This window comes from Lissotriton helveticus, chromosome 4_1 (genome assembly GCF_964261635.1).
Source record: "Lissotriton helveticus chromosome 4_1, aLisHel1.1, whole genome shotgun sequence".
NCBI classification, from domain to species: domain Eukaryota; kingdom Metazoa; phylum Chordata; class Amphibia; order Caudata; family Salamandridae; genus Lissotriton; species Lissotriton helveticus.
The window spans coordinates 682,837,849-682,857,063 of NC_136063.1; the positions used below are offsets into that span (position 1 = coordinate 682,837,849).

Here is a 19,215-nt window from a genome sequence, read left to right on the forward strand (position 1 = left end):
TCAGAACTGCAGCGCATAGCGGACTACTGCACAGACCTGCAGCCACAGTAAGGCCTGGTGTGAATGGGCATTTCAGCGGAACCTGGCCTGGCAGTCATGCGTGTACCTCGGGCCCCATCTAGATCCCAGGTATTTGAAAGTGAAAAGCAGCAGTTGTGAAGCTGTTGGTTGAAACCGAATTCAGAATTCAACCGATCCACCATCTTGCGCTGAAGAGAGGTGCCCCAAACAGAAAACGCTCAGTGGGACTCAAACACTAGCCCAAATCGGCCCGACTGGCAGAGTAAGGCAGGCAGGCATATGCTGAGGTGGAGGGGAACTGAAGGCAGCACAGGGATTGTAAGGAGCTCTAAGTAGTCAATACATCACCACGGTCTTCCCACTTGCAAAACGGGCGCCTACAGCCATACCCCTGTAGAAAGGCATTTGGTTGATGCGAACATTTCCCTGAACGTGCCCACGCCCCACAGTTGGAACTTCACCTAACATAAATCAAAAGGCGCAGCTGGCTGACGAGGTATAATACACGTCAAGTAAATGTTCACACGACTTAGATCCTCCAACAGGCAGACTGTTTCCTTTACCGTTACAACACAGAGGATTCCAGAGATGCATATACCCGGTGTCATGCTAGCAGCGGTGGGAGCCTTAACCATTTTGTCCCAAAAAGACAAAAAGGGAACAGCAGACCAGACTCAATCAAAATTGCAATTCCATTTGCATAAAACCCCCAGTTCGTAAGAAAATACCCCGACAGATCCAGAGGAAAATCTGAAGAACATGAGGAAGCCACTGACCAAGACCTCAAACAATTCTTGCGCACCATGCAGCAGAGCTTATCGAAAATAGACAGCAAAATCGATGATCTATTGTTTCGCATGGACAGGATGTCAGAGCGCCTCAACAAGCACAATGATAGACTAGATATGGTGGAACACAAGAGTCTCAGATGTCGAAGGCACGTTACGCACAGAAGTAGAAGCACGCAATGCAATGGGGAAAATCTTACAGCCGCTTCAATCCAAAGCCGAAGATCTTGAAGCAAGATTGAGATGGGATAATATCCGCATCCTGGGAATTGCGGACTTGACGAATGCTGGAAATATGGAGCAGTACGTCAAAAAAATTTTGACCGACTTCCTAAGGAGACACTTTCTCTGAAATATTTATCATGGAAGGCACCCATCGTTCTTTGGCACTCAGGCCAATCCCCGGGGCACCGTCAAGACCGATTATCTATCTGTCTGTCTATCTGTCTGTCTGTCTGTCTGTCTGTCCATCTGTATGTCTGTCTATCTATCTATCTATCTATCTATCCTCCCTAAACTTTTCCTAATCTCAGACTGTTACTCAGTAAGGCAAAAAGAAAATTCCCTTGAATTCAAGCCCATACCTTTTGTACTCTACATGCTAGTCTTTTCTTTGCTTGTCTTTGGTGGGTTTTCCACCTGAAAAGAAAATGTTTATGTAGAAGTTTCCGTGTTGTATTGAATTATAATCGTATTTACAACATGTTTGGGGTTTTTTGAGCAAGTACTTGTGTTTCCGCCTAGGTTTAATATTTATGGTATATAGAGATGGTTATAACAGGTCTTTATTGAGGTATAAAGTTGCTTACAGCTCTTTTACCTTCGCTGCATTTTTGTGAAGGTAGTTATACACTAACAATAATTAGACATTCCATCAACTCATAGCTTCTCTCCTTGTCCATCCCTCCCCAGTCCCAACCGACCTTTGGCCTGGATAGTATTTCTTCACTTGGTCAACATTAAGAGAATATCACTATCTATTATAATCTTAGCAACAACACCATGTAGCTGTGAACATTCTAGGGGTTCAATTATTGAACATCAACCTATGACATAACATGGGGTTATGTGGACAGCCATGACCTAGAGACGGGGGAACATCTATGACTCACCTCTGTATTTTCTAACGTACTCTCTTCTGAATCCGTTTGTTTGATAGTCTGCTAAATGCAAAAATTCCCCTCACACTTGAAGATCTTAGACCAAATTTCTGCCCTGTCATGGTTCACTCATAAAGTTGCTCCACACTTCTTGGAATTTTTCTAGTTGATCATTTAGACTGTATATCACCCTTTCATATGATGCTGTTTTGTACATCCCTTGTAACCATATGTCGACACTGGGTCTCCTACCGAATCTCCACAGTCTAAGTGTGCAAAGTTTTGTCATTGCTATGGCCATCACAAACCATCTCAAACCTTGGACTATGATGTCTAGATAGGAGTTAATGCCATGTCAGAAATTGTTTGACATGTCAGAGCACCGATGTTTCAACCATTTCAATCATTGTTCTCCATACTTCTGTCCAGTAATCGTAGTTCCAGAAGTGGTGGGGCTGAAGATGACCTATTACCTATAATTCTGCAGAGGTGTCCAATTTTTCATCCTTCAGTAAGTAGTTTAAATTCTTCAATCTCTGGTATTCAAAGTCTTCCAATGTTGCGTCCCTTCCCCTGATCTTTGTTGTACCATTACTCCATAGGCATTTTTATGTATTCCGCCATTTTTGCTTAGGAAGGAATGTGCTCCATGGCAAGCATAAATAGTTGCGGAGAGAACAGAGTTTGAGGTTATCACCCACCTTGTGTCACCTGTGTAAAGCATTTGTATGCCCCCCACCTTGCTCAGTAGTGCTTTCTCCATTTGAACCCACGTGGGAGTTTCTAGAGTTCTGTGTATAATAGATCTAATTTTCAGCAGTTGGAATGCTAGCCAGTATGACTATGTGAGGTAACTGTAATCCACTATTTTTTATTGGCGCATGGACCTTGGACATTTTGGGTTTATGACCTTCCTAGATAAATGATTTTAGTAATTTGGGTGTCTCAGCAAATAGTAGGGACAAGATGCAGTTGTGTGCATTGAAGATCTAGCAAAGCATTTCATTTATTCTGATCACTTACCCCATAACGACAGGCGGAGGGAGGACTATGTATCTAAGTATTCTTAGATTGTTGCAAGCAAGGGGTGCACGTTGTCTTTTATCATGTGAGATAGTTCCTTTTTTTATGGTAACCCCTAGGTATTGTAGAATGGATGATGTCCATTTAAATGGGTGATAGCCAATAGCTGCAATTGTGGTATGTCTGGTGAATGGAAGTGCTTCACATTTTCCCCAGTTATTTCTGTAAGCAGAGAATAATGAGAAGCACCTAATGAGGAATCTGACAACATTAATGGACGTCTTCGGTTTGAATGAGGGTACCCGCCACTACTGCTGTCAGTGCAGTGTGTAGCCATTTCACCTTTGTTAAATATTTCTCTCCTAGACCTCCCTTTTCTAATACCCAAAACAGGTAGTCCCTCTCCACTCTGTCAGAAGCATTCTCGTCATTTAATGAGACCACCACCTTATTAGCATCAATGTGTTTTTGCCAGATCGTATGAGTGATTGCTGTCAAGCGGGATGCAGAGGGGCAGTGTGGGACAAAGCCTATCTGAGCTCTGTAGGTGAGAGAAGGTATTACAAGCCTCTATCTGTTGCCGTGTTCATTAGCCAAGACCTTAGTATCACCATTCAGAAGGGATATCTGTATTTAACTGGAGCAGATCATCAGGTCTTTACTGGATATGTGGAGGAGCTCAATTCTAGCTTTATTTCTCTTTCAAAGGTGTGGTGCTCTCTTTGATGTCACAGAAGATCTTGCTTTACAAAAGAACTAATGTCTTCTTCTTGACTTAATAAAGCTCTGAAGGGTAGCCATCGACCACTGGAGCCTTGTTAATTGGGTGGGCATCTATTACTCTGCTAATTTCCTCTTCAACCTGATCAAGTGTTAGTTTTGGTTTCTGGATAGTGTACATAAATGTGTATGCTTCGAACATGATATCCTAGGATTTGGATGCATACAGAGCATTATAAAAGTAATCAAATGTAGTGAGCAAATCTTGGAGGTGGGTGGGTGTTATGTGTAGGACATATTTTTTTTTCAAGTTGTCATAAAATGTATTCTGTAGATTGATGCATTTCCCCTGTATAACTATTGTACATTAGCAGGACTTTTCAAATCTGAGCTAAGGTATCCACTAAGGGCCAGATGTAGGAGCCTAAATACCGGTCGGTAACGGCCGATTTCGGCCGTTACCGACCGGTATTTAAGAATCAGCATGTAGGGGCATTTATTTTACAGATTCGGTAAATTTACCGAATCGGTAAATTTACCGAATCTGTAAAATACCGAATCGGTAATCTTACCGATTCTGTAAATCTAAATGTAGGTGGGACTCTTCTGAGTCCCAAAGGGCATACAGAATCGGTATTTTACCACCCAATTCAATTGGGTGGTAAAATACCGAATCCAGGTGTGCATGCACACCTATGCCATGTGACAGACAGACGTGCCCTTAGGGCATGTCTGTGTGCCACATGGCACACATGCCTGTCTGTGGGGTGCTAGAGGGTGTCAAAGTGACACCCCCTGCACCCTTGCAAAAATCGGTATTTACCGATTCTGTAATTACAGAATCGGTATTTCCCATTGATTCCTATGGGCTTCAAAGCCCATTGGAATCAATGGGAAATACCGATTGTGTAATTACAGAATCGGTAAATACCGATTTTTACAGAATCGGTATTTCAAATAACGATTTCACCTACATCTCCCGCCTTCTATTTTACCGATTCATAAATACTGAATCGGTAAAATACGGTATTTATGAGTCGGCAAAATATAATTACCTACATCTGGCTCTAAGTTCTATAAAATTGATTTTAATGTTTGATTACACAAACATTCATATAGAAAATATCAGTATCGTTTTACATAAAAAGTTGAGAACTTGACATGGGTCAGGATTTAGAAAGGAAGAGTATCTGGAAAGAAGGAAGAGGAGAAGAGAGGGATGCTCGAGGAGATCCACATACGCGCTCTGCATACGCAGAGATGGAGGTCATGAAAGAAACATGACAAAATTATTTCTAAGGGGGATGTTAAGAGAAGAGGTATGGTGCAGAGTACTGGAACGCAGCAGGTGCAATGGAGGTATGAGATCCTATTGGGTCGACTTTGAGTGCGGATGCAACGGCTCATGTATAAAGGCCCATCCAGATTATGCAGGTGTGAAGGAGATGGGGGAGGTGACACCTGGCGAGCCGGGCATAGATAGTGGCAGTAGCTATGCCAGATGTCTTTGGGTCATGCGGTGGGGAGCTGAAGTGAGGCGTGTCTGTCAGTCTGCATATCACAGTAAGTCATGCTGCGAAGTCATGCTTCCTTCTTGGGACATTGCCTAGTGCCCCAGTGTAATCAATTCCTCTTGTTGCTAACAGCGCTATTCTACAAACCTATGGTAGCAGAGTGTTAAACCGCTGACTATTCCCTGCAAAGCTAACTTGGTGGAGGGGGGGAGTGGTATGGAAGTTATGTCGGAGAGCACTTGAAACACTTCAGTCCAGTATACAGTTATGGGTGGACATGTCCAAGCCATGTGAGGAAAATCAGCGTCAAAGGCTTGACATTTGGGGCAGTTTGATGATTTGGTGGGTTCGTATTTGGCCAGCTGTAGCGCTGTGACATAGATAAGATGTATAAACTTAAAATTAATTCATTTTTCTGTGATTGGGGAATGGCCTCTTAATTTGTTCCTGGCTACATGTCCACTCCTTGTTAGTCAGTGGATGGCCCAGATCCTCCTCCCAGCGACCCGCACCCCCCTGTCCTGCATTTGTATGTGCGCCATACATGCTTGATATAGCTTGAAGATCAAATGGGCACAATTGTGGTCTGCTATAAGCAGTGTAAGAGGGAGAGTAAAGAAGGAGTGGCCAAGCATAGGGCACGGAGTAATCTAGTTGCTATGAATTTATCCATGTAGGACATCTCGGTCCGCGTGGTCAGGTCCGCCATGGTTATCACGTGGTCTTCATGGAATAGGGAGCCAATGGTATGCAATTGTAGCTTGTTAAGAGTGCGCTGACCCACCTTCTCGGAAGTGAGCGGCAGAAACGGATTCTGTGGTAATGAGAGGTTAGGCAAATATAGAGAGCCAGATCCCAGTAGCTGGTTGAGTCTTTGCCAGGCCCAGCGAGTGGTAGATAAAGGTTGTATATCAATTGGGTCAAGTTGTATGCCCAGGGGGAACACTGCGCCTAGGGGAGTAGGAGCAAACAAGTCCAGCTCGGGTTTGGTATACCCTATGCAGGCATCTGGATGGAATCAGTGATCGGCATATTGGGCCTGTGCAACCAGGTAATAGAGATGCAAATCTGGAACCGCAAACCCTCCCCGCTCATAGGGGAGCGTAAGAGTGTCCCCAGTTATCCACAGCCTCCGCCCTGCCTAAACCAGGCAAATAAGTAAGCCATGGAGCTGCGTAAAGAAGGTCTTAGTTAGTGGGATTGATATACTTTCAAACAGGTATAGGAATCTAGGGAGGACATTCATTTTAATGAGGGCAATGCGTCTGGCCATGGATAACGGCAGCTGAATCCATCGCTCAATCTGTGAAACAAGCACCTCCATGGCTAGCTCATAGTTAAGGCGGGTAACTTGTTATTTGTTTCTGTGCAGAGAGATACCTAGGTATTTGGTAGTATCCACTACCCATCGGAGGGGAAGGTTGTCTCCTGTCTGGTTGGTTGAGTCAGTTATCGGGAAGAGCTCTAACTTGTTCCAATTAATGTGGATCCCGGGCATGTCTCTGAAGCAATAGATCTCGTCTATGACAGGTTGCAAATTTGTGCCAGGGTCTCTGATGAAGAACAGGATATCATCTGTGTTCATGGATACCAGGGGTCCTGTATGGAATTGAAGGCAACGGAACATATGCTTTTTTTGCAGATGCCTAACTAACGGGTCCATTGTTACTATGAAAAGTAAGGGGGATAGAGGGCAGCCCTCGCGTGTGCCACGGGAGACCGGAAAAGGAGGATGAGAACTGTTCACCCGAAGCCTGGCTGTGGCAGAAGAGTATAAAAAGGAGTATAAAAGAGAAGTTAAATCAATAAAGTGTACTGGAATACCAAGCTAACAGAGCATGGCAAAGAGAAATGGCCATTCCAGAGAATCAAAGGCCTTCTCTGCCTCGAAGAGCCACTGCTGCTGGAAAAGTCTGCGATATCCTATTTATCACCGAGAATACAGTCCGGAGATTCAGCACAGTGGATCTATGTGGAACGAAGACTGACTGTACTGGCGAAAGGATTTGGTCCAATACCAGTGATAATCTGGTGGATAACATCTTGGCTAGTACTTTGTTGTCAAAAGTTATAAAGGAGAGGGGGCCATATGAGGTGCAATTAGTGGGGTCTTTACCAGGTTTCAACAAGAGGGATATGGCAGCTTCCCTCATTGAATGGTAAAGAGTGCCATTTTCGAATGCTTCAGCATATACCTCGAGAAGGTGTGCCACTAGTGTTTATTTGAACATTTTGTAAAAAACCCTGACAGACCATCAAGGCGGGGGCCTTTGATCCGTCCAGGGGTTCTATTGCCTGGGCAATCTCCTCGACGGTAAAGGGTTCACTTAGGAATTGTACCTGCACTGTGGTTAGCCATACCATTGTGATCTCTTCCAAGTAGGTGAGATGCTGTGTAAAACCTGTGGGGAGTTTGGTCGTGTATAGGGACCGGTAGTCTGAGATTAGCTCTGCCATTAATTAAATCAGCATTGTCAGTAGCTGCAGAGTCGTCGTACCATCGCAGCAATGCAATATGCCCAGTTCCACGGGGGTACGCACCAATCGCGTAAGAGTCCTGCCAGGGCGCTCCCATTCTCTGTATCTAAGCACTGCGTGATATTTGCCCAATAAGATGGCCTATCTATCAGCATGTTCATTAAATTAAAGTATGAGAACATTGTGCTTGTTAAGAGTGTCTGGCATGGTGAATGAGTTGTCCAGGTGCGCCAATTCAGCTTCAATTCCTCAAGACTGATTTGCATATGGCTGGGTCCAAACTGGAATGTCATGGTGAGCAAAAAAAACGAAGGATTTAGGCCCAGATCTCTGTACTGGGGTGAATGTATGACATTGTTCTGCATTCTGTCCATCAATTGGACTTTTTGCATTTATCACCCCGATTAGGACGGTCAAACAACAATGCCCCTTGTTATTCTGTTTTCGTCCGGCACCTAACCTAGACAAAACACACATATGAAGCTGTTGTTTGGGAACACATACTCTTTATCGATACAAACAGTGAAAGGAGGGTCAAAGGGATATAAAATTTAAAGACCTTCGCCTGATTCAAATCCCTAGCTACACATAATAGGCGACAATATAAACAAATGATTATCGCAAAAATGGGCAAACATGTTTCTACCAAACGGGCACTCAGTCCCTCGGCTTTCATCAGGGACTCTGCTCTTAAAATGGTTGCTACTGTTATCAAAAAATGTGACCAAATAAAACTAAAGTGGTAAATATATATAATAATAAAGGTTGGAAAGGATACAACCTGTACCAACCACGGCGCACTAATCCTCCGTGTCAATGGAATGTAAGAATCTAAGAAAAATATAAATCAGTTAATGTGTTGTACTGTCGGTGTTCACTAGTTCACAAACAAATGTGCTCCCATAATATCTAATTACAGAAACAACTTTTTGCTCACCCGATATGACAGGGGAATGGACCTCACCTCACCTGGACCGTGCTCAGGTCTACGGGGCATTAGATGACATTATTAAGATCTGTTGATGGAGAAACAGGATGATGTCTCTACCTTTTGTTTGCATCTTTCATCCACAGAGCGGGGCCTCGTAGACCTGAGCACGGTCCAGGTGAGGTGAGGTCCATTCCCCTGTCATATCGGGTGAGCAAAACGTTTTTTCTGTAATTAGATATTATGGGAGCACGTTTGTTTGTGAACTAGTGAACACCGAAAGTACAACACATTAACTGATTTATATTTTTCTTACATTCATCCATTCCGTAGTCTATTTTTTGAGGACATATCATCCTATTTTAACACACCACATTCATTTTTTGTTGCACTGTATTCTCACAATTTTCACAACCATCATTGATTAGCTATCAGGCGAATCATAGATACCTGTGGACCAGATCCAATACTAACAATTGATTGTGTGGCATTTAGTCTCGATGATCAAGGGACTAGCCATTTCCACAAGGTGGACAGCCAGATGATATGACTGATCACTAAGTCCTAGTTTGATGGTAATCCACCACTTTGATGGTATGGATCTTGTCGACCAGTATGTGAATAATAGTTGTTGTGTGTCGAGTGGTTCACATTTTTTCAGATTGACAGTTGCTCCATGCAATAAGACTGTTCTATGGTAATTTGGGTACCTTTGGAGTTTCTAGTCTTTCAAGACAGCTTAGGCAGATTTGAGCTTTCAGACGCCCTGGTTGCCTTTGTGTTTTCTATAACACATACTCTTTGCCATATAGGTATGCACAGACATGCAAATACACACTTGAAGAGAGAGTTTACAGAGAATAGATCACGGCTACACCTTGAATGTAGAACTTTTATCTGTGCATGCTAAGGTACAGGGTCTGCTGCAAACACCCACAGAGCTTCTGATATATAATCACCTTGTTTCTGTCGAAGGGGAGGGAGGTTAGTTTACCCTGTCTAATACCATGACAGCTCCCTTTTTGATTTATGGACTACTTGCTATGCTGACCGTATTTGTGTTAGGCATCTTCTTACTTATTGTGGCATGTATACTGCACTCTAGAGCACAATAGTTAAAATAAATTTTTTTAACGTTTCTCATGGCTCTGTCAGATCTTGTTGTGGACAAGTACGAGTGTGAGAGCGAAAGGGTGTGTTCCATCTCTGCGATCCCTGAGAAGGTCGGGAGTGTTGTGTTCTGGGGTGTCAATCACTTGTTTCTCTGTGGGGGAGTAGGAGGGCAAGTGAGACACTATGGCTAGTCGGTTCCGGGCTTATGGGCACTAAGGTAGTAGGATGACTCAGTCCCTGCCTACTAAGGTTCTGTGGTCCCAAGCATACTTCTGTGATTTTGCAGAATCCCTGCAACACCTTGAACAGTAGACAAAGTGCTTCTTGGTAGTGGGCAGAGGAGTAACAGGTGGTTAAGTTGGTAACCTTTTGTTTCAGGCTGCATTGTGCATGTTGTTGCACCCTACCTGTAGAGAACCAAGTCTTGCATAGTCTCTCCCCGCGCTTTATAAGCATCAGTATTATGCCATACCTGCCTCGTTTTCATCTATGTATGTGCGGAGTGTAGCTTTGTCTTGTGGGAGCTTGTATCTGGACATATTGAGTCTCCATTGCCCATAGCTTGGTGACCCTTGATATCAGGTCTTATCCTCCCTATAACTCAAATATTCAGCTCAGATATCATTGGGCAGGTGACAGTCTTCCTAGCGCCTTACGTAACTTTAGTCGCTCAGCACTTGGATCATCTCCAGTGCGCAAAGTTGATTGACTACTTCCTAATAGTCCCCTTTTACGAACTTTATGTTCAACCTCATCGATTTCTTATAGTTGCATGGCAATGGCCCCCTCAAATTTTCAGCAACCCTCCATTTGTCCTACTGAGACAACATATAGGGTGAATGTTATTCCAGCTAATGTTCAACCAAATAGTGCTGTGTTATGTCTACCAGCAAATAAGCCAGTTAGACCTATTTTTGAAATCGGGGCTCCTATATGCCCTCTTATTGCAACCACAATAGAGCCTAAGCATCCACTGGTTGCAATTGTTTCTTGGAGTGTGGCCGGTCTGAAGTAGAAAGTAACCTCACCCAATTGGAACGAGTTCATGTTTTCAAATGAGATTATCATGGCTGCAGGATCTTATAAACCATATTGAATGTTAATTTTCTTTAGACAGAGTATTAGTGATGGGAATCTTTTATGTCAATGTATAGTTTCTTATGAGGTGAAGACAGGATGTTCACCAAACTTAAATGAACACAGTAATTTTGCTTGATTGATATTCAGTCATGTATCCTGGTGTCTGAGAAAGCAGAGGCTCGCTTGGCATATGCCTTCTTTGCCTATGTTACATCCGGCACAAACTCTGAGAAGCAGTTCCATTAGGGGTTCAAATGTTAGGTTCGTGATTTACAGATTGAAGCGAGTTAAGAAGGTTATCTCCCCACCTTCCAATTGTTTTGGTATCCCAGAGAAGCCAAGAATCTCTCAGCGATTCCTGTTTTCCTGTTCCTTTAACATTCTTTACATATGCTCATGATCCTGTTCCCTATAATTGAGGATGCTACCTTCCTCTCTTCTTGTGCGAATCAATCTTCTATCCCCTGCTGATGAGCATTGAAGGATGCTGTATCCGACCTCCAAGGGAGGATCGCCGCAAATAGTTTTGGTGCTGTTAGAATTGGGGGTCTCTAGTTGGCACAGGTAGGTACTTGTGACAAATAGGGACCCTCTCCTCTAGTCAGGGTAAGGGGGTACACTCCAAAAATAACCCCTGCTCACCCCCTTGGTAGCTTGGCAGGAGCAGACAGGCTTATCTCAGAGGCAGTGTGTAAAGCATTTGTGAACACATACCGTACTCAAGTGACAAAACTACAAATGAATGCCACACAGGTTGTATATTTATAAAAATAAGTATTTTTATATAGATTTACCACAAGACCATAACCGCCAAGATCATTCCACAATACTATTCCAAATTAGGAGTTATTGTTAATAAACATGCTTGAATCAGAGTTCTGTGCGAGTCGGTAGCCCTGTCCGGCTACAGCTTGGATAAAATAACATAGAGTCTAACAATTCCAGTGGACCGTGTCGATACGGGCCCACTCAAGGGTAGACAGACTTGGTCACAGTTCCTTTACTTGATGCGGCAGGCGCAGACGTGCAAGCCGGTTTCGGCGTTCGTCGCGTTGCAGAAAAGAAAGCGTTGCAGGACGCATTGTCCCTCGATGCAGTGCAGGCAGCGACCCGTTGATGGAGTCGGTGGGTCCGAGGCATACGTTGCAGGGCAAGACAGTGCTTCTTTGCGGTGCTTGCAACTTACGGTGCGATAACAGAGCCGGAGTTTGGGAGCTGGTGTCGATCAGTCCGGACAGCAGTACGAGTCAGGAGGTGCGTTGTGAAGCGTGCGAGCGGTGCCCAACTCCGATGCGTTCACAGGACTCGAAGTCAGCAACCGTGACCACGTCTGGCAGGCCAGTGTGAGTCGGTGTAGCGAGGCGTTGCACATCTCAGGGTCCACAGGTTACAGTGCAGGCACCGGCTCGGTGACGCCGTCAGGACAGAGTCGGTGAGCTCAGAGGTTACGTTGAAAGATGCGGGAGATGTTCGATGCGGTGCCTACAGGACACCGGGTCGTTCGTGAGAGTCGGTCACACCTCCCTGCCTCTGTAGCCACTCAAACAGCGTTCCCAGCGGCAATCCACAAAGGCTGGTGAAGTCTACTGGTCCTGAGACTTCGGTCAGGGGGCAAGCTCTTTTCCAAGCCCTTGGAGATCCTTCACAAGTTGAATAAAGTGCACACAAAGTCCTTTCTCCTTTTTTTGGCAGTCATGCAACCACTGCAGGCCAATCCCACAAGCAGCACTTCAGCTTAGGCATAGTCTCTCCTCAGTTTCTTCAGGTTCCACTCCTCAGCAAAGGTTTCTTCTTGTTTTTCCAAAAGTGATCTTATTTTTTGGGATCAGGGTCCCAGTATTTATACCCCAAAATACTTTGTCCTCTGAGGGCAGAGGGGCCTTTGCCCAGTCCAAACCAGTTCTGGAGCACTCTGTTGACATGACTCCTTCTTTGCTTTCACAGTGCAGGGCAGAAACATCTGACGCCCCACAGGAGGTAGAGCCAGCATTGTGGAGGGGAAGCACAGCCCTGGAGCACTTTGTTGACATGATTCCTTCTCTTCTTTCACAGTGCAGGGCAGAGACATCAGACGCACCACAGGAGGTGGAGCCAGCATTGTGGATGGAAGGCACAGCCCTATTCAGGTCCCAGGTGCAATTCCTTCCTCCCATCTAGATGCAGATCTCTCTACTCACCTCTGGGCTGACTAATTCTATTTCCTGGAATCCCCCAGCCCTGTCACTCAAACTCCAGATAAGGAATACACAACCTAGCAGGGGCCGGCCTGGATAGTTAGACAAGAAAATACCTACTTTCTAAAAATGGTATTTTCAAACACAGAATGTTAAACCCAACTACACTAAAAGATGTATTTTATAATTCTGAGTTCAGGCATACTAAACTAGAATTTCTACCATGTTCCCGGAGTCAGTTAGGATTATAAGATGTAACTGCCTATTCTGGCCTATGGAGAACAGGTAGCCTTGCAATAGTGAAAAACGAAAATGGCGGCAATTCACTATTAGGACATGCCACACACACCAGGGCATGTCTTACCTTATACTTACAATGCACCCTGCGCTCGGGCCTACCATAGGGGTGTCTGATATGAAGAAAAGGGAAGGTTTAGGGACTGGCAAGTGGGTGCACTTGCGCAGTCAGCATGGCAGTACCAGACTGCACACAGGCTCTGCAATGGCAGGCCTTAGACACATTTTACAAGGCTGCTTCTGTGGGTGGCACAACTGGTGCTGAAACCCACCAACAGCATTTGGATTTACATGCCCTGGGCACACTCAGTGCACTGTACTAGGGTCTGACAAGTAAACCAAACAAGCCAATCATGGATTCACTAATCCATACATCAATTTACAATATGGAGAGCATATGCACTTTAGCACTGATCAGCAGTGGTAAAGTGCCCAGAGTCATAAAACCAACAAAAACAGGTCAGACAAAATACAGGAGGAAGGCACAAAGTTCAGGGATGATCCTGCAAAACGGGCCAAGTCCAACAGGTGCCTTATATCCCACTGTGGCCATTGACATGCTTAAGTCTGTTCACTCAGGATTTTTTCCAGTGCGGCGTACTTGGTCGGTATTGGGGGCCTTTCCTGAAACAGCTTCAGTGAAAAGGCGCTGTTTTGCTGGCTTAGACATCGTGCCTGGTCTTTTGGAGGGCATTATGATGTATAACGATGCAGTGGTTTCAAGGTTCTGCAGCTATCAGCGCATTGATGGGTGGTGAATGAGCAGGTTAGGACATCTGGAGTTTAGAAGCTGACCAGCTGAGGGAAAAACCCCTAACACCCTCTGATTGGGACCAATGGGTCCAAAATGAATATAGTCCAATCCTGTGCACACGTTTTCGTGTAGTTTGAAAGTTCAATCCAAGTTATTTCAAAGAACATAAAGATTGGCGATCCTTAATCTTTGGACACAAAACACTTAATTGGAAAGACCTAGCTGGGTCAGAAGTATAACTGGGAACTAGGCATAGAACTGACATTTGGGTAGCCATACCGCCCTGAAGAAGTCGAGGGTTATTACCCCAGCGACGAAAGACATGTTGATTGGACCTTGTGATGTTCTTTGGACTAAAGAATACGAATTCTTACAAAAGACTGCACTTGCTTTGATTTCAAACTTGGATTAAACTTTCAAACTACACGAACACGTGTGCACAGGATTGTAATATAATCATTTAAGAGCATGAGCATGCTCTTCAAATTCTGCCTGAACTGTCACAGAAAGTTTGCCCTAAATGAGGACATATATTTTGCCACCAAATGGGCCATAAGTCAGAGAAGTTCCCATGCTCGGTTTTTAAAGTCCAGAAACCTGGTGCCCATAGATATGATTCCTCAAGCACATGGTGAGGTTGTTGAAATCAGAAAGATACAAGTAAAGTACTCTGTCGATGGAGCAGATGATTTTCTCAAACATTGATGCCAAGGAGTCTTACGGGAAATATGCACTTTCAGAAGTTGAAGACACTCTTCAGGAGGTCCTACAGCATGACGCTTAAACCTACACTGCCCTTTGGCCACAAGTTATCAGGGGGATACAAAAATTAGACACCCAAGATTCCGTCTAAGATGGCAAAACACAAGTCTTCAAGTCCTTGACCCCCAAACAAATCATCAGTTGAAGGAGCTCCTTCCTGATGAGACAAGAGTACCGGTATGCCGAAGTGAATCGCCTCTACTTCGGAAGACGATCGAGGACGAAAAGGGAAGGTGGACAGGCACCCTTCAAAGGAAAGTCCCAAGGGTACAGCAAAACATATGTTGCCAAAATTGAGAGGAAGACAAGGGATTTGGAGGCTGAAATTGAAAAAAGAAACCCTTTTAGGAAAATGTGTCTCCTTTCAGAGAACCTAAGGTGTTGGGTATTACAAGACCATAATGTGACACAACACAGAACAGGAGACAGAGCAGGAATTCGAAGTTCCTCAAGCTTGTTAGAAATTGTGTTCAATATTCCACAAGCTACCCTTTCTTGCCTGATATGTTCCTGTCCTAAAGTGTACTTGTCATGTGTTTATGTAGGATGAAGGATTGTGTCCCACTGTATTGATGTGTTTATACTTTTGGTTTTGAAATTTGTGTATGAATAAATTGACTGTCCGGCTGGACACTCTCAATATAGCACTGATTGGAGTCTATATTTATCCTGATGACCATACTGTTCTTTTTAAGGACCATTGTTCTAATACTAAACTAGCGATGCTGGCAGCACACCTGAGGAGACAAACCATCCATGTCTACCCTTACTTAGATGACTGGCTAGTAAGGACATACACCTACTAATGTCAGCAAAAACTCACCAGTGTGTTGTCACTTTCAAACAAGCCAGGATTGACTTTAAATCTGGCAAGGCCGTTTCCCATCTCAGACATAAGGAAAACTTTTCTGGGAGCAAACCTGGACACAGCCAGGGAAATAGCTTACCCAACTACGAAGAGGGTACAAGCAATCCTAGGACAGGTTCACGTTTACAAGACGTCATAAGCTCTGACAATGATGAAAATCATGAAGCTATTTTGGATGATCGCAGTGAAGTATGTAAAAAAAAGTGCTGGCTAGAATGCTTGAATTATTCTCAGCCACTGGTAATCACTCGGGCTGCATCACAGTCTATCATTATTTTGCACACCATGTCACCGCCTCAGTTTGGGCCCAGCCAATTGCAGATCAGTCTTGACCCTGTTCCAATAAGAGTGGTCCAGCACAAACCGCCAGGTAAGGTCCTCCCTAAACCAGAACACAAGTAACACGAGGCCCCAGTCCATTGTTATTTTGCAAACAATGCCACCTAAATCTGAACTCATAGACGTTATAGAACAGTCCATTACCGTGCCAGTATTTTCACACTGTCTCATCCCCTCATCCATATAAAGAGAAACCTCATTTCCTAGTTCAAAGAGAGGTCTGAGCTTTTACTTCGATCCAACCAAGGACCATAGGGTGGACAATCAGCATCTTCTAGGGATCTTTGGGGAAAAGAAGGGAAAAACTGTGCAGAAGAAAACCTTCTCTAGATCGATTGTCCTTTGTATCAAAATCTGCTAAGGCATGGCCAGAAGCAGCCTCCGGAAGGCCTATGTGCACATTCTACCAGAGCAAAGGCTGCTACCTCTGCACTGGTGCACAATGTTGCAGTCTTGGACATCTGCCAGGCCGCTACATGGGCATCAATGTAGACATTCACAAAGCAGTACTACTTGGATATCCAGGTCTGACCGGAGGGGCATTTAATTCAGTCTGTCCTGTGGGATTCTGCAGACCCTCCACATGGGGAGGTACTGCTTTGATATCTATTCACAAGGAGAGGAATCTGCGTTTAGAAGAACCCATCAGTTATTTTCCTTCAGTAAGCGCTCTATCTGGTAGGGACTCTAATCTCAGATTCCTTACCGATCCACTCTCCTCTACTTCTGTGAAATTGGATTATTCTAATCAATGGTAACAAGATTCTATCTCAGAGATCTGTACAGTAGCACAGTCTGATTACTAAGGCTCTGCGTCCAATGGCACAGACGGATATCGGAATGAAACTGGCGCAGAGGTGGTGACTGTAGAGAACCCATGTCACATTTAGGTTGGTACAGATCCAACGCCACTGTTCTAAGCTCTTATGTAGCCCCTCCTACAGGTCTGAGTCTCTGGGGACCTGGAATTGGGCTTGGAAACTGATTACATATCAATGAGCCTTCCAGGAAATGCTTTCCAAGCCATCATGTAATGAAGTTTGTCAGTGACCAGAAAGAAGAGGTTACAGATAAAGACCCATACCAATACAGTCACTGTATTTGAAATTGTTCTACGTCTGGATGAAAGAAATGCCACCTGCTTGCTCCATTGACTCTCAAACATTCATATTACTGAGTGTATTTAGCACAGAGTACTGAGGGCAAATATATGCATCCTCAAGAACAAGTGCTTAAAGTTTCTTGATGTTTGTGACCTCCTTCATTTATTTTAGTGTTTTATAGTCTCAAAAGTGTGCAATAGGGTAGGAGGTGGCGGGGTGTTTTATACATAAGGGATAGAGGGTACGTAGGTACATTTTGCATTATACATTTACTCATGGAGATCGTCTCAGATGTCTGGGGGTTGAGGCGAAAATTAACGGAGGAATTTGACCATAAGGGAGGTTTTGGTAGCTTACTCTTCTTGGATGTTTATGGGTATCCATGGCTGGAGGGGTATGTCGGTAGGGTTATAGCTTTGGGTAACTCCTGTGAGGATGTTTATGGCACATAGGGTTCTGTGAATGTCATCATTAGAATTGTTGTTTGAGGAAGGATATGTTTGATGTGGACTAATTAAAGGAAAGAGAGTCAAAGTATTTTTTTTTTTTTTTTTTTTACAGATTCGAGATTCTGAATTTTGTAGTCAAGGTGGGGGTGGGGTCTCAAGAACTGGTAATTTGAGGGCACGTCTTATGAGAATGGGTCAAGCATTAATATAGAATGATTTAGTTTAAGATACATAACAGGTTGAGAGATACCATATAAGTGAACAGGGAGGTGTGGAGTTTGGTAAGACAGTAACCCAGAGGAATTACTTTCAGAAATATATTTAACATGTAGTTTTTCTGAGTTTTTGGTCTCCAAAGAGATACGAGGAGCTGTTGGTGAAATATAGTGTTGAGGTTCTCGAAGAATGATTTAATGAGAGTGGTAGACAACAAGTTTTCCGTAAAGTAGATTTTGAACGTATACATTGGACAATCAATGTCCATTGTTAGAGGCACGTTGAGGAGATCAGCTTCAACTGCCCAATCCTGTTGTCAAATAAAACGTGTGTTTTTTTAAAGGCAAAAAGTATGTTTTTTCTAAAAGTCTTTATTCTGAGTTACATAATTAAGTATTGGCCTTTTCCTACATACAATGTTATGTTATGTTATGTTAATTTATTTTTATAATGCGCACAGCTACCCAACAAGGGTTTCCCAGCGCAAGCCAACAGAAGCACAATAAACCAGTATATTCCAGTATTTAACATGCTTTTGTCAATAAACACCCTTCTTTGAGGAAAAAAAACCTAATTTTTAAGCGAACTACTCAGAAAAATATGCGTTATAAGAACAAACACATAAAAGTTATAGAGTAATATCCCTCATCTAGTATGATCTTGAGGTTCTTGTGAAGTTTACAAAGCACTCTGCCATCAGCCTGGTGATTTATGATGTCACCAGAACTCCTCTATACATTGGTCCATATTACACAGTTACCCGTTGTAGTCTAGCTATCTGTCTATGAAATACTATTAAAAGTTAAGCTGAGATTCAGTTGTTATCCTGATGTAATGACGTTTGAGGCTGTAAGTTAGGATTTGGTGATAACCAAAAACGAATCCACTAACTGGACATTGATTCTTGGAACTCGGTTAATGGCAACTTATCTCGTCCTTGTGAACCAGGTCGAAGGGTGAAGGTGGAGAGCAGTTCCCTAGGGCTATACTGGGGATAAAATGGATTGTGCATGCTAGGATGTACATTTTTTAAGGGACAGCCCACATGTAACTGCATCTGGCTCAACTACAATGGTGACTCTAACAGTTGGAGGATAAGATCTTTTACATATAAATATGCTAGCTGTGGAATGACATATCGAATTTACCTGAGATCATGGCCCTCTCTGGAAAACAACAACCTATTCCTAAGTGCCCTTGTTAGGAGTATGATGTCCAAGACAGTGCTTCATAAGTTTCTACAGTGGTTTGCAGGACCGGCTTTAGGCCAGTGCAACTGGTGCGGCCGCACTGGGCGCTGACCTAAGGAGGGGGTGCCGACCTCATGTGGAGGCGCTGTGTTTAGCAATAACTTATGTATGGCACATATGCCTGGTGGTAGTGAGAGAATCAGAGGAGGCAGTCATGGAGTGTGGGGGCACCAAAAATGATTCTCGCACCAGGCGCCACCACGCTAAAGCCGGCCCTGGTGGTTTGGATACCTCATCC

The 19,215-nt window shown here is 43.9% G+C and overlaps 1 protein-coding gene across 2 annotated transcripts in view; it reads left to right on the top strand.

Moving 5' to 3' along the window:
• PCMTD1 (protein-L-isoaspartate (D-aspartate) O-methyltransferase domain containing 1) overlaps positions 1–19,215 on the top strand; it is a 454,916-nt gene that overhangs the window by 312,568 nt on the left and 123,133 nt on the right. The gene's annotated exons all lie outside the window — the stretch shown is intronic.